Genomic DNA, 15,112 nt, shown 5'->3' with positions numbered 1-15,112 from the left:
GTCGCATCTGTCTTCCAGCAAGCAAGTTTCATGAAGATCATTATGTGAGATCAGAATCCACTGCAATGACACTTGCTGGCCGGATCATTAAAGACCCCCCAGACCAAAGCAATGGGTAGAGGAGTGTAGCATGAGCCAGAGGTTCTTTGCCGCTATGCTGAGACCTTTGAAGTTAATATTCTTCCATGCTGATTCTTCCTGATGGCCACTGGCTTAGCTTGGAGTGATCTGGTGACGGATACAAGGAGGAACTTCACCGTGGAGAGAGTATGGAGGGATGATGAGCTGATCCAAGAAATCAAGGTTAAAGCTGATGAATGTTACTTTGGTACATACATCCATGTTCTGCTAGGGAGAAAATAGGCAAGAAAGTGACCAACCAAAGATGTTTATATTATTCACAGTTTTACAGTTATGCATGTTGTATGCTTCTAAGCTTTATGATAAATGTTATTTTAAAAATGTTTCCCAAGCCTAACAGAAATTGATAATTGAATGGATCATTTTGCATATGACAGCCACATATTTGGTTATAAAATGATCAAGACAGACAAAATCAAGTAATTATGTTTAAAATATACCTTCAGTCAGTTATTGCCCATTTGGATTGCACTTAGTCTGGAACCTCACCCTTAAGCATGCCAAACCTGAGTAAACAGCTCCAGAATGACTTACTCTTGGGATCACTCGAACACACAAGCCTTTCCACCACGTCAGGGTGGCGATCCTTGGAAAAGAAAATTCACTCTCCATTCATTCTTTATCTAACACACACACACACACACACACACACACACACACACACACACACACACACACACACACACACACACACACACACACACACACACACACACACACACACACACACACACACACACACACACACACACACACACACACACACACACACACACACAGTTTTTAGTATTACTAACACATACACATGCTCACAAGAAGTAGAGATTTTTTTTACAGTTTAGTTATACACACTGAATTTAAATATAATAGTAAAGTCCATAAAAATAGCTAAGAACATAAAAATATCTTGAAATAAATATTAACTAAATTTAAAGAAAGAGAGGGATATATATATATATTATATATATATATATATATATGTATATATATATATATATATATATATATATATATATATATATAGCCTATATATATATATATATTTATTTATTTATTTTATTTAACAGGGACAAAGAACAGTTCAAGTCAAGTCAAGTCATCTTCATTTATATAGCGCTTTTAACAATGTAGATTGTTTCAAAGCAGCTTTACAGAGATAAACGTATAATTTATGGTAACAGAGATTGTTTTGGCTTTATAGCGGTTCTTTAGTAAAGTTATTTTCCTGCTAAGGTTAGTTTTGATTGATTCGCTTCCGTCGCAACAATCATTTGCTATTAAATTAGGGGCCGCTAAGACGACACAATTCTCTCTACATAGACTTTAAACGCGAACCTGTGAGAAACGCTGATGGCGTTCACATGCGCATTAAGAATTGGTTCTATAGTTATGTGCGTTTGAATATATGTGCACAGGTTTGTAATTCCCTAACCAAGCCTAAACGAAGTAGGCCTACTGGTTCAAAAGGAAACTGTCCCAGAATTAGCTACAAAGCTAAATTTCATCTGCAGTCCCTGGGCAGGAAAGTATATCACATATTAAAAAAAAATCATTACATACATTAAAATCTTCCCACGATGGAAAATATATTACATATTGTCCATAACTTAACAATAAAAACAACAGTCCAAATTACTACCAAATAAACCTCAATATACATCCTACAAAACATCTCACAATATTACAAAAGCAATCCCCCAAAATTGTAAAACCTTGACAAAGCATAAGAGTATTTAGGGGAGAGTGGGGTGATTTGTGCCAGGGGGGGAAGTAGTTCCACCCTTGTTTCTGGAAAACCATAGAAGAAATTGGTCATGTGACCACATCATTTTGAAAAGCAATCACTTTTACTCGTCCTCCAAAGAAGAGAGACACATGGCATGAGAGTTAAGCATTTTTTAGTGCAAAAAACAGTTTTTTCCCTTTCAAAGTAAAATTTCTATGATTAAGGTTTTTTGATTGTAGTGTCTGAACAATTATAGACAAGTTTGAAAACATTTCACACATGTTTTAGTGCTTTAGTAGGCTACACAATGAGTCTATACAGTTAGCATGATGTTAGCTCTTAACTGCTGGATCATGCTAGTTTATCAAACTTGTAGGTCTGGGGTGATTTGTGCCAAAGGGCCTGGGTTAAGTTGTGCCAGATCCAGACCACCTAGACCTACATACTCACAGGGGATAATCTTGAGAAGTGAGGAGATGGGCATGCCTCATCATTGTTTTACTTGGGCCTGCCTGTTATTTGTTTAATTTAGCTAACACTGATTTCAGTTTTGAGTTTGCACTATGTTATTAAAGAGAAGTTTTATTCCGTTTTTAAGTGGCCTATGTCACAATAGGATGTTTAGAAATGAGCCTAGTCACTTTATTCTTATATGTTACATAATTGACAAACAGCACTGTCAACAGGCATCTATTGCCAAAGCCTTTTTGCCTGAAATGATACACAAATATCATATATTGTGTTGCTATGGTGCTCTAAATGGTTGCTAGGGGGTAGCTTGATAGCTTCACAATGATCCTGAGAGACTTATTGGTCGTCTGAGTAAAATGAGCCCGCCCCCTTGTCTCTATGACACTGTGATCCAGAGTTATGTTCAATACAAAATCCCTATGCAATTGACCATAGTAGGAAAAACGCATGCTATGGTATTCCAGGGTGACAATATCTAAATAAACCTTAAATGAGTAATTTTGTATTGAATTTATCTTGCTTTCATATAGCATTATGGTTCATAACATTAAAATGTTTTGTTTTACTTCAGAAATCACTGGCACAATTTACCCCCATTGTATTCCCCCAAAGGCACAACTTCCCCCGCACCAGGGGCAAGTTGTGCCATGAGACCACTTTTTTTCCAAGAGCTATATTTCTGAAACAATTTATTTCAGATCCAAAGTTATTGTTCTCAGGGATGCACCACATCCTGAAATATATGTACATCCTTAAGTTGAAGGCATTACTGCCATGGCCTCACTTACTTTGAGTAAAAAGTGGCACAACTCACCCCACTCTCCCCTAATGATTACAGACCTGATTCCTCTTTAACCACATTTTCAAATGTAGCTTGAACTGTGCAAAAGTATGACACTGTCTTATATTAAGTTGACTCACTTTACCTTGCTGTCTTTTATATCTTACTGCCACTACTGCTCGCGCTGTCTGTGTCCTTCCTGCTGCTGTACTTTCAGTGGCATAACATGACCATACACGCCACAATCTCACCTCAACACGACCGTCCGTGTTTGGCGTGATTTAACTTCTCCCCAGTTGTTACATGAAAACCTGGAAGGCACGGCCTGTGGTGTAAGCTAACTACGACTGGACTCTCGAACAAGGACTTCACCTTCCGTGAAGTGCTTAGCACACAAAAAAGTGTTGCCTTTCCTCACTGTAAACATCGGTCCTCCTCTCTTCATATAGCCCAAATCCAATGACTTTTCAACATTTCGTCGCAAGGAAAGCTGTGAAATGATAAATAAGGTTGTTTCTTTTTTGTTGAAACATAAAGGTACGCAACAGAACTGACTGCCTTTAGTCTCCGCCATTGTTTTCCGACTTCTGCTGCTAGTGCTTTCAACGGAAAAGAGTGTTCCCTAGTATGTTGTCTCAGCGGCCATTTTTGTGAAATAGGCCTATAAACCATCCCTTTCAATCCGATCAAAATTTCAATCGAATTGTGCTCAATCAGATCGATTAAGATGTTTACATGAAGGTTTTTTAGTCCGATTGAGCCGTCAATCCGATTATAAGGATCCATGTTACCAAAGCTACTGATGTGCTCTTTCTCCAGGGTAGTCAGAACCAAATGGAGCAACATTTTGTTATTTTGTACAATGTCCAATTCCACCATTCTAATTCTGAATCCAATTGAGGAGTTCTTCTGCTCTTGGAGATAGAAAAAGTATATAATCGCAACCTTACAATCAAGTAAATCTTCTTCAAGCAATCAAAAAGGCCGGTGAAGGAGTTGAGACATAATTTCAAGGATGAATCCAGCATCATTCTCCAATTAATTTAACCAATTAAAAGCCTACTATGGGGTTTGCTGCATGCTTAAAAAATACACTACAAATATAATTTTGTTTTTGAGAGAACAAAAACAGGTAGGCTAAGTCAAGTTTAAGTGGCATTTTATTGCATTCAGAAATAGCCTAATACTGGTAGACCTAAATAGTGAAATGTTAATGTAGGCCTACTACAAACATTTTAAACACTACAAATAGCTATATAGGCAATTTTAGTTCCCCTCACTCCACAATCAAAATGATAGTAATGAGAAACACATCAACATGATAATAATGATATCTTAAAATATGATGATTACATGATAAAACAACAGGCTATATATTTTTTTCTTTTTCTGATTCATCAATATTGTTCATTGAAGTGTAGCCTAGCCTATAGTATAGTCTTGTGAGAGATCGATCAAGCGAGTGTACCTACATTTACAGTAGATATCGCATTTTCCTTCAGGTTAGTATTAGAATTGATCTCCGTCCACATTAAAACGACTGAAAACGCGGATCACGTGACCATTCACCAACACTGGGCATGCGCGTGCCGGTGTAAACACAACTTCATTGATAAAATTATCCCACCATGCGCTGGTTCTTCCCGGGTTAACCCAAAACCGACGCTCCATGTACGGGCGATACCGCCGCTGCACACGGGAATTGCCACAGATCGCTCGACTAGCTTGCCTCCAGCGCATGTAGGCAGTTATAGCATTGTAAAATGCAGAACTTACTTGCACAACAGCTGCTAGCAAAGATATACGCCATGACTGATGACACCCAATCAGAGCCGAGCGTGAGCCTACTACGTCATCGTTTCTAAAGTCCTCCGTTTTGACCCGTCCAGACTAAAACGCCCTCCGAAGATTCAAAACGAAAAACGGGTCGGCAGCGTTTCTAACTTCTCCGTTTTGGGTCTCCGGTTTTGCCGTTTTAGTGTGGACGGGAGGTGCAAACGTAGCAAAAGGTCTCCGTTTTTAAACGAAAACGCAGTAGTGTGGACGGGGCCTTACTTGTCAGTGTTCACAAGTTTCAGTCCTTTCAATATAAAAGTCTTCTCTACTGACTCATAAGGACGGTCTTTGTCGCCATCCAATGAGTAATAATAACTTCTGTTGCTGTTCACGATCAGGGTGCCACCCTGAGGGTGGGACTATTTTTTCCAGCGGAAGGAAGACTTTAAGTGATTTTACTTCATGATCAAGTTGCATTGATCATTTTATTGGCTTTAATACTTAAGGAGATACTTCTCATTTTAGAAGAACACCAGGAAGTACTTTGCGTACTACGGAGCCCGGGAAGTCGCTGTGGGAGAAAAAAAAAAACAATCAGTGGCGGCGGTTTTGCAATCCGTCCGCTCATCAGTTTATAAACTTCTAAAATGAGGGCGAGCCACAAATCTGTGAGTTTACCAGAGGTGGGAGACTCGAGTCATATGACTTGACTCGAGTCGCAATTTTCTGGACTTGAGACTTACTTGACTAGATCTCTGAAAATACTCGACTTGACTTTAGACTTGCTCCTTGTGACTTTAGACTTGACTCGGACTTGTGCCTATTTACTTGAAATGACTTGTGGAAAATAATTTATTTCAATTATTGTGAATTATTTTTAATTTTTTTATGGAAACTCGTTTTCCCTCCTCTGTGGCTGTCAATCATTCTCCATTCAGTATTCAAACAGCGCGCGCGCCTCTTCCGGTTGGATGCACGGTAAAACTCTCTCCATTCTCCAATATGATATATTCACATTATAATGCATGATCTGTAGATAAAAGGCTGTGGATTTGCATAAAATTACTTTATTTTGTTGGAGTTTGTTGCTGTTTTTAAATGACTCACTACCGTGTGCTTGTTAGATCACGCACATCACAAGGACTATGAATCGGCATCAAACGCACAATAACTGGAATTTAAAACTGTGAAACAAATGATCAATAAACTTGGACAGATATACACTAGGATTTGTGCGCTCGACATTTCTTCGCTTTGTGCCGTGAACTTTTAAATGCGCACTTGTGCAGCGCAGCGCTGAACACTGTGACTCCATGTTGCTTTGAGCACATCGTTCTGACCCGCGATGCGCATACGCGCTTTGTGCCTCTGTTTTGAAGCGTTTCATTATCATAGTTTTGCGCACTGAAAGATTATTAAAAGCTTTTTTTTTTTATATACCTAGCCTGCTCAATACATTTAAAATAAGCATAATTTAATTGTATATTATTTCTGTGTAGTGTTGGCTAGATAAATACACTTCTGAATTATTGACATTAATAAATAAATATAAAATTGTGAAATGTATGACTGCCTGATTGAAGTTTATAAGAGTACTAATAGTAATTTGTTTTTATTAACATGTTTAGATTTTGTAAAATTACTGTGCAGATTTTTTCAATAATTACTTTTTGCTGCTGATTTATACACATTAAGTTTAATAAAAATGCATAATACATTTATGTAATATTTAAAGGTGTTAACTGTAATCTTACACAGCAAAATAATAACTTAAAAGGATTAAATTCATCACAATTATGTAAGTATCTGGAAATTTGACATCACAGCAAAATAACTATATGTATGGCTAGCACAAGATGGGAAAAGTTTTATTAATTCTTTACTTGTTTACTTGTGTTCATTTAATTTATTTTTATTTTAGAACATTTAAAGTGCTTCTTAATGATATTTTATTTATTACACACAAGTTAGTTTATTTATTTTTGTAACCCATCAGCCCTCTGTGTCTAAATACGTAATAAAAGTCCCAGAGTTAAAAAAAATGTGTAAAACGAGCCTGTGTGTGACTTGGTATGACTTGATGACTAAGTTGCGACTTGACTTGACTTGACTTGACAAAGAGTATGACTTGACTTGACTTGACTTGACCCTTACAACAGAATGACTTGACTTGACTTTGACTTGCAATGTTAAGACTTGGACTTGACTTGAGACTTGCATTTAGTGACTTACTCCCACCTCTGGTGTTTACAAACCCGTGGAAACAGATTGCGAAAGCGTGGGCATGGTTTATGAATTTGTGGGTACAGATTGCAAAAACTGAAGCCACGGTTTACAAATCTGAGAGCGTGGATTAGAAACTCGTGGGTACAGTTTATTAATCTGTGGCCACGATTTGTTAAACCGAGGGAAGAGTTTGAGAATTCGTGAGTACGGTTTATAAACTGAGTGGACGATTGCAAAACCGTTGACATGGATAATTTTTTTTTCTCCCACAGGTGATTTCCCGGGCTCCGTAGTATGGCAAATAAGCATGTGCAAAAATGTGCTTGGAAACACCACAGGTGCTCACTCTGAATGGCAAGAATTGTAGGCTACTGACTATTTAAACTGAGCAGTGTAATTTCTTATGCTACGTTGACTATTTTGATAATGAACAGGCTGCCTTGTACAATGGGTATGGAAAATATTGCCTCAAGCGGTTTATGATCAGACTGGACTCTGATGGGAACGCCATAAACATACTGGTGAAATTTTCTCAGAGCCAACACTGGCATAGTTCTTTTGCGGCAACAGATCGGTTGCTGATTCTGTATCAGTGTGGCTCCCAGGCCATCTTTTGAGGCATTTACTATAGTACCTCTATAGGCTCTTTTGGATCAAAATGTCTGAGAATGGGTGCCGTTGTTATGGCTGCTTTCAGCTGCTTGAGTTCTGAGTTTTGTTCAGGGCACCATTGCCATATCATATCGTATAGCTATATCTTTTCTTAGCAGCAGTCTGAGAGGGTGGCTTCGTTGGTAGGGCTGGGTATCGATTCAGATGTTACAATTCGATTCGATTTCGATTCACAAGCTCTCAATTCGATTCGATTTCGATTCTCGATTCGATTTTCGATTTCGATTCTCGATTCGATTTTTCGATTTCGATTGTAAATTAGATTTCGATTCGACTCAATGAATATTTAATACAAATCCTATATTTATTAAAAAAAGAAAAAGAAAAGAAAAGTGAACATAAGTTTTCAAGTGTTTAATTAATAAAAATAAATTAAGAGCTACAAACCTGTATATTAAACTCTTTTTATTTTAGGTACAATTGGGTACAGTTAAAACAGAACCCAACTCATTTCAAATGCATACAATGAATAGACAGGATTTGAAAAATTGATGCTGAAAATTGGACAAGTCAGAACAGTCACATGTCTTTATCAAACAGGTTAACAATCCTCATATAAACCCATATAAAAACATTGCATATAATTTTTATCTGTGCCCTTTCTGTCTAACAGCTAGGCCATATACAGAAATTGAATAAAGTTATATAACAGTCTGCGGTGCATTAATTATAAATTATATATAGACTAATCAAAGTTACAAAAGTTCTTTAGTCAAGAGCAGTGAGTGTTTTTGTCTGTTCCCTTTGTTCTTTGATTAACTTTAACGGCAGAGATAATTAGTGGCTACTGTGTACTGTCCCTTTAAGACCAGCCGCTGTTCTCAGAGACGCGGCTCTCACACACGCCTCGTGCTCTCAAGAGTCATAACTCTTCACGTTCATCATAAGACTGCTCTTATGTTATGAAAATACTCAACAAAAAGACATTTTGGCATAATTGTGTGTGTTATTGTTCGTTTAAGAGCGAAAGATAACTCTATTCTGGGCTGTCTTGTCTTGTGCGCACGCACGATATCATCGCAAGTTGTTCTGTGTCGCAGTCAGGACGTTCACAGGCAGCGAGCTCTTTTTTGTCTTGTCGCGCATGAATGGTTTAAAAGCGTTTGCATGAATAAGATCTAGTGTTACATGAATACATGTAACACTAGCCAAAGGATGACCAAAAATGAACAGATGCTGCATTAATTGTGTTAAAAGCACAAATTTGTTTATTTCATATAAAATCGCAGCATTTTGCATCATATAGCCTAATTGCTTATAGGCTTGACATCGCGATTGCGATATGATTAAACGTTCAGCACTAGTTGAGGTTATTTTATGATTTAGATAAAACTAACATAAAATCTCACAGCATTAGCTATAAAATGGAGTTTGCAAGCCTATGAACAGTGGAGGAAACCTACTTGGGTAATATATTAAATAAAGATGGAAAAAAATCGATTCTTGGCGTTTGAGAATCGATTTTGAATCGACCACATTTTAAAAAACGATTAATCGAAAAATCGATTTTTTTGCCCAGCCCTATTCGTTGGGTATGTATTGTGACATGGTAGCGTGTCATACTGTGCCTTTCTGTCAGTTGGAGGGGGAAGCTATTGTTGATACGTTTGATTCATCTGGTTTCACTCCATCTGAAGTGATGATGTGGCACAGGTATTTCACCTCGTTTACCATATACTGCAGTTTGTCTTTGTTGACATTGACATTGAGACTCTGTGCTCTTTTCATCACTTTTTCTAGGATGGTATCATGCTCTGCTTTGGTGGATGCCACTATGATCATGTTGTCAGTCACCATGAAACCACCTTCAATGTCCCCAAAGCTCAAACGCTGAAATACCAAACGCTGACTTAATGCCAAAAGGTATGCGATGAAAACGATACCTGCCCCACGGAGTGTTGAAAGCACACAGGTCTGCTGACTCCTCATCTAGATTAACCTGCTAATAGCCGTCCTTCTCATCTAGGATGGTAAATAACTTTTTGACAGCAAACTTTCTCCGTGTGTCCCCCAGGGTGGGTATGTTGTACTGCTGACGGGAGTATGGCCCTGTTTAGGTCTATAGGGTCCAGGCAGACTCTCAGTGTGAAGTTTTTCTTTTCTGTGATGCAGACTTCTAACCCATGAAGCAGGCTTAGAAACTTTGCTTATCACACCCCTTTTCTACACTTTGTCCAGTGTGTCTTGGAGTCGGTCATGGACTGCATGCGGGATCTGTCTGCAGCTGTGTATTACAGGAGGAACGTTAGGGTCAGTGTGAATATGGTGCAATCTTTGAAACTGAACTCTACTTTTCGAATATGGTGCAATCTTTGAAACTGGCCTCTACTTTTCTTATGAAGTCCAACTGCACTCATGCCTGTCTTCCAAGTAGACAGGCAAGTAAAGAGGAATGTTTTCCTCAAAAACCTTAATTTATTTTCGACTGAAGAAAGAAAGACATGGATATCTTGGATGACATTGGGGTGAGTAAATTAAAGTGAACTAATCCTGTAAGTGCTGTGAAACAGGTGTGGAGAATTGACGGTGATTAAAGGAACACACCGACTTTTTGGGACTTTGGCTTATTCACCGTATCCCCCAGAGTTAGATAAGTCCATACATACCATTTTCATCTCCCTGCGTGCTGTAACTCTGTCTGACGCACCCACCGCTAGCCTAGCTTAGCACAAAGACTGGAGGTAAACAGCTCCAGTTAGCATACTGCCTAGAGCCCTGCACGAGGCAAAACATCCAGCCCTAACCGAGACCTGGCCCGTGGTGTTCAAGCCCAGCCCGAAAACGTCTGCGATTTTTCAGCCCGAACCCAACCCGAGACCAACATCAATATCACTTTGAGCTCTCTCTGACGCGCGCTCTCTGATGCGTGCTGTCTCTGCTAGACGCACACACATACACACACACGCTACTAGGTAAAATTTCATTATAGGCCTCAAACATAACTACCACCACCGACAATGCCCACAAATATTAATACAGACTGTCCATTACAGAGAAGCATAAGCATGCAGTAGAGAATATTAGCCAAATGTGATCCAGCAGTAAATAAAGATTTACGGCCTAACTTTTTTTGATGTCAAGTAACTTTACTGAAGAACGTTTCAAAGAACTCTTCGCCAGCTGGCTAACGTTAAATAATAATAAAAATATAATAAAGAAAAAAAAATCCGTTGAACTGAGTAGGCTCATTCACTGTTTATTCGCGAGTGTTGTGAAGAAAAAGAATAGCATCCACTGTTGAAGGCTTCAAGGTGATGATACAAAGTATATATATATATATATATATATATATATATACTTTTTATTTAAAATGATCAAGAAGTACATCATTCTACATCAGTGTTATTCATCTATAATTTCCCTCTGATTTTAGGGATAACTTATGGGTAGGGTGGTGGGGATATGGTTAGGACTAAACTTTCTGACAGGAATGTTGTTGCAGGATCAACAAAACGTTGAACCAGGAACATGTAAGAGTAATGCAAAATACAAAAGGGGCAGTACATTGTTTTTTGGATTATATATTTTGAATATTAACTAAAATATTTTGGATTTTATGCATATCTTACCAATATCATGGTGATATCCGTTGATTATATTCGAGAATTTTAAAAATCCCCTGAAATCCTCTAGATGGTGCTTTAGAGTTGTTTTTGAAGCATGTAGAAATGGAGAAGCTCTTGCAGACAGAGGGTGGCAGCAGTGAACAGTATTTCAGGGCCAGTGATCAAGGCTATTCAAAAATCATTCTTCTCTAGCAACAGATGATATTACAGTGGAAGCTCAAATGAACCAAAATGATTGGTGTTTTTCGTGGGGATTTTTGTGGGGATGTCTTAGACCTGTTAAGACTAAAATAAAACAGGCTTGATGTTGTGATATACTATAATAATAAAAAAAGATAACAAAAACGCTTGTAGCATGAAATGTATACTGATAAAGTCAAAACTTGCATTAACAGTATTATTTTACATAGTTCAGCAGATTACTTTAACATATGGTCTGTGTTCTCATTAAACCACACGAGTGGTTTGTAGACTTATGATGCACTCTTTCACATCGCTCCAAGTCTTGGTGACATGCAGATCCTGTTTTGGAACTTTAAAATGAAAATTAAAGGAACTGATTCTGATGTTTAAGCTTTTGCTCTTTCAGCTAAATTTAAACAGTGACTGATTCTGTGCATGCTACTACAAGAGCCATGGGCCACAAAGAGCTTACTAAGGATCAACAGGATCTCATTATTGAATGTACTGCTCAGACAAGCCAAGTAGGCCTACTGGTTGCTTCCCTACATGTGATAACTATCTCTCCTATTCCCCATCTGTCTAGGTTATGGGGCAGGGTGGCAAGACGCAACCCTTTTCTGAAAAAAAAAACAAAAAAAAACATCCTAAGATTCCAAACCTAGCTAAACTTAACAAACAAAAAATAAACAAATAAATAAATAAATAAATATCAAGCCTGTCAACACCATGTGGAAAATTGTGTCATAGTCTGATGAGACCAAGATTGAAGTTTTTGGCCAAAATTGTAAGAGGTATGTTTAGTGCAAAAACAACACAACACATCAGTAAAAGAACGCCCACGATGAAGCATGTTGCTGGCTTTTCTTTAGCTGGAACTGGGGCTTTAGTGGAGGCAATCATGAATAGCTCGAAGTACCAGTCGATTTTGGCACAGAACCTTCTGACGTCTGCTAGAAAGCTAACAATTAAGATAACTTTTTAATTTTTCAGCAAGATAATGATTCAAAACTCATATCAAAATCAACAAAAGAATGGCATTAGGAAAAAAAGATGAATCCAGAAAATATATGTGGGTCCTATAGGGCCATGTCCCGGAAATGCCCTCGCAATTTAACAGATCTGGAAATTATAATTTACTCCCCCTCATATCACTCCAAACCTGTATGACACAAAATATATTTTGAAAAATGTGTGTGAGTGTGTTTTGTCCATACAATGGAAGTCGGTGGGGTCCAATGTTGCTCTGAGTGAAATGGGCAAGAACTGCTGACATTTTTCAAAACATCCTTTTCTGTGTGCCACAGAAGAAAGGAAGTCATAAAGCTTTGGAACAACATGAGGTTGAGTAAATTATGACAGAATTTTCATTTGTGGTTGAACTGTCCCTTTACTGTAATAAATAAGAATTGTAGGGATTTAGTTATGGCTTTTGAAGCCCATACTAAAACCATTGGTAGGGATGCAGGCAGTGGTCAGTGAATCTCTCCTCTGACCAGGTCCGTGTACAGGGTGTCCCGGAGGCTAGAGCCACTGCCCCTCTGCCCTCATTGCCTGCTCCTTTTGCTCCTGATCTTTTAGTGCAAACAACTTGTGGAAAATATCCACGTTAGAAGATAAGAATTCTTGTCAATTCTAATCAAATTACTGTTCCTGATCTGATATAAATAACACTAAGTTTGCTGTTGTCAGCACACTTTGTAAACAAAAAACTTTACAGAAAAGAAGACAGTGGGAAAGAGCAAAGATCCAGCATGTCAGCGGGTAAATCATCACATAGAATATTTAGCAGTTTGTCACACTTTAACTCCTGTAAAGTATATTTCCCATTATAATCAATTGTCCTAGTTGATACTAATATCTACACTCACCTAAAGGATTATTAGGAACACCTGTTCAATTTCTCATTAATGCAATTATCTAATCAACCAATCACATGGCAGTTGCTTCAATGCATTTAGGGGTGTGGTCCTGGTCAAGACAATCTCCTGAACTCCAAACTGAATGTCAGAATGGGAAAGAAAGGTGATTTAAGCAATTTTGAGCGTGGCATGGTTGTTGGTGCCAGACGGGCCGGTCTGAGTATTTCTCAATCTGCTCAGTTACTGGGATTTTCACGCACAACCATTTCTAGGGTTTACAAAGAATGGTGTGAAAAGGGAAAAACATCCAGTATGCGGCAGTCCTGTGGGCGAAAATGTCTTGTTGATGCTAGAGGTCAGAGGAGAATGGGCCGACTGATTCAAGCTGATAGAAGAGCAACTTTAACTGAAATAACCACTCGTTACAACCGAGGTATGCAGCAAAGCATTTGTGAAGCCACAACACGCGCAACCTTGAGGCAGATGGGCTACAACAGCAGAAGACCCCACCGGGTACCACTCATCTCCACTACAAATAGGAAAAAGAGGCTACAATTTGCACAAGCTCACCAAAATTGGACAGTTGAAGACTGTAAAAATATTGCCTGGTCTGATGAGTGTCGATTTCTGTTGAGACATTCAGATGGTAGAGTCAGAATTTGGCGTAAACAGAATGAGAACATGGATCCATCATGCCTTGTTACCACTGTGCAGGCTGGTGGTGGTGGTGTAATGGTGTGGGGGATGTTTTCTTGGCACACTTTAGGCCCCTTAGTGCCAATTGGGCATTGTTTAAATGCCACGGCCTATCTGAGCATTGTTTCTGACCATGTCCATCCCTTTCTGACCACCATGTACCCATCCTCTGATGGCTACTTCCAGCAGGATAATGCACCATGTCACAAAGCTTGATTCATTTCAAATTGGTTTCTTGAACATGACAATGAGTTTACTGTACTAAAATGGCCCCCACAGTCACCAGATCTCAAACCAATAGAGCATCTTTGGGATGTGGTGGAACGGGAGCTTCGTGCCCTGAATGTGCATCCCACAAATCTCCATCAAATGCAAGATGCTATCCTATCAATATGGGCCAACATTTCTAAAGAATGCTTTCAGCACCTTGTTGAATCAATGCCACGTAGAATTAAGGCAGTTCTGAAGGCGAAAGGGGGTCAAACACAGTATAAGTATGGTGTTCCTAATAATCCTTTAGGTGAGTGTATAACATACATAATATTTATAATATTTTATTAAGAACATATTAACAGTATACATACAGTAATTAAAAAGGTAATATACTATAAATGTACTAAATGTGTTAGCATACAACGGGGCAAAATGCACACCCTAAGAAATATTTGCTTTTCACCACTCCCATAGTGTATGATTGCAAAATATATATATATATAATATATATATATATATATATATATATATATATATATATATATATATATATATATATATATTATATATATATACTTGAATTGAACATTGCTGGAGCAACAGATTTTGTGTGAAAATAAATCATAAAAAGTGGTTTGTTTATAAAAATCTTATAAATGTATATGAGGTGGTAAGGTGTGACTTTTACCCTGCTGAGTAAAACCAGCATGGGACAAAAGGCACACAGTATTGATACAGATACTTTAGCTAAAATAATATGTTTTTAATAAGTTAATACTTGTTCAAAATAATCACTTTAGCA

Source organism: Scardinius erythrophthalmus (assembly GCF_964197995.2).
Source record: "Scardinius erythrophthalmus genome assembly, chromosome: 20".
In the NCBI taxonomy this organism is placed as follows: Eukaryota; Metazoa; Chordata; class Actinopteri; order Cypriniformes; family Leuciscidae; genus Scardinius; species Scardinius erythrophthalmus.
This window is presented reverse-complemented; position numbering follows the sequence as displayed.